Source organism: Orycteropus afer, unplaced genomic scaffold (assembly GCF_000298275.1).
Source record: "Orycteropus afer afer isolate SDZICR_OR568_19922 unplaced genomic scaffold, OryAfe1.0 scaffold00007, whole genome shotgun sequence".
NCBI classification, from domain to species: Eukaryota; Metazoa; Chordata; class Mammalia; order Tubulidentata; family Orycteropodidae; genus Orycteropus; species Orycteropus afer.
The window spans coordinates 12,723,897-12,726,026 of record NW_006921594.1 but is presented as its reverse complement, the minus strand read 5'-3'; the positions used below and the strand labels follow the sequence as shown (position 1 = coordinate 12,726,026).

Here is a 2,130-nt window from a genome sequence, read left to right as displayed (position 1 = left end):
GGTTACATTACAGGAAAGAAGCACTGAGCTTGGGGTCCACTGCTTGTAGAGCAAAGAGTAAGTGCAGAAATGACATGGAGGTGGCATCTTGTGACCTCCTTCACCTTCACAAGAGGAAGACAGAATCACCATCAGCAGCCCAAGGCCAGACACGCCACAACCCTCCAGCCTTTTAACCAACTTTGACACCAACCTTCCCTCCCATGGTACTCACTACTTCTCTGCTGCGTTCAGTAATTCATTGCAGTGGCCACACAGAACTCACAGATACTCGTGATGATGGGGATTTATTAGGGAAGTAACAAGCTACAGTTCAGGTTTAGGAATGCACTCAGGATACAGTTCTTTGATCAGGACAGTCTCCACTCTGCTGTGCCCTCATGCTCACCTCTCTGACCCTTGGCCTCTTGACCTGGCCTCTGCCTTTTTCACTCCATAGGCCAGGTAAGCCTGCCACTCTGTCTTGTGTCTTTTGGTTCCACTGCCGCTATTTCCCTGCAAGGGTGTCTCTATGCCAAGGAGGTCCAGGGCAGGGCTATCAGGTCCAAGGACGTGCTCTACTTCACCTCCAGCTCTTCTCTCTTGATGGCAGTGAGATCCCCTCTGGGCCTCTAGGAGGACTCATTTGAAGCCTGGCAGAGTGAGAAAACTAACCAATCCCAGCATCAGAATTCTACACACCTTGTTTGCATGGTCCCACCCAGTAATCTGAAGGGTGTTACAAAAGTGTGGTTAGAAAAGCCATACCAAATAATTCATTGCACCACAGTAAGCAGCATTTATCTGGGAAGAGATGTTATCTTATCCCTCAAGGTCACCTGCTACAGACACAGCCCTGAGAAGTGGACTAGATAAGGAGAGGTTAGTGCCATGCCTTCTTTGTACAGCCAGCAAGAATATGCAAGAACGTTCAGTGCCCCTGGTGGATTTTCTCTCTTCGTAGGCAATAATAATTATATTTTAATGTCTGCCTTCTATATTATATATTTTCTAAAAGTAACATTTTTTGGTGGGGAGTGATGATTTTGTTCTTTTTAAGGGTTTTGAAATCTCTAGTCTTTGGCTTTAGTGTATTTCTTGACTGACCACTTCTCAGGATGAGTGAGCCTACTGTTCTGACGTTGCCCTCCACTCTGACCTAAATGCTTGGCTTCCTTCATCACAGATTATGCTCGTTCATTAGTAAACAACCATTCTGGACTGGACCCTGCCACCATGTTCTTAATGTGAAAACTGAGGAGTCAGCTTTGTAACTTACCCCAACTTCTTTTTTGGTTCAGACTCAGCATCTTTGAGTTTTCAGATTGGTGTCCTAGAGAAGGAAGCATTAAATCAAGATGCACTGTTTTAAGATGAAATCTCCTAAAAAAAGACTTTTTTTTTTTTTTAAACTTTTTACTTTTATTGTGGTGAAAACATACACAAGAAGACATTCACCAACATAACTTCCACATTTGCAGCTCAGGGACATTGATGATATTTTTCACATTATGCTACTGTTATTGCCATCCTTTACTGAAATATTCCACCACCATTAGCATAAACTCAACACCCCATAAACCAAAGTTTCCCCTTTCCCCTTCTCTCCTACCCCTGGTAACCACTAATAATAATTGGTTTATCTCTCTCTCTCTGTGTGTATATATATGTGTATGTTTTTTTTTAACCTATCTAGGAATTTTTTCTTCCCTCCCCTTCCATCAGTGCCTAAGGCACTTGACTGCTAACCAGAAGGCTGGCAGTGCAAACCCACCAGCTACTCCTCAGAAGGAAGATGGGGCAATCTATTTCGGTGGTGATACTGCCTCGGAAACCCAAGAAGGGGTTGCTATGAGTCGGAAATGAGTTTGTGTTGTTTTTTGTTTTTGGGTCCCCTTCTATCTCTGGTTACCAACAAAGAATGTTTCCTTCCATAATAATCATTTCCTTGACTTTTTACAATATTGGACAGATACAGTATTTGTCATCCTGTGATTGAGTTATTTCACTCGGCATATTGCCCTCCAAGTTCGTCCACGTTATATGGTGTTTTGCAGATAGTACATTATTCTTCAGTGTTACATGGTATACCATTGTATGTATATACCACAGTTTGGTTTCCGTTCCTTTCTTGATGGGCACTTAGGTTGT

General features: G+C 43.0%; 1 protein-coding gene across 1 annotated transcript in view; it reads left to right on the top strand.

Moving 5' to 3' along the window:
• PRKAR2B (protein kinase cAMP-dependent type II regulatory subunit beta) overlaps window positions 1-2,130 on the top strand; it is a 129,445-nt gene that overhangs the window by 88,984 nt on the left and 38,331 nt on the right. The window lies entirely within an intron of this gene.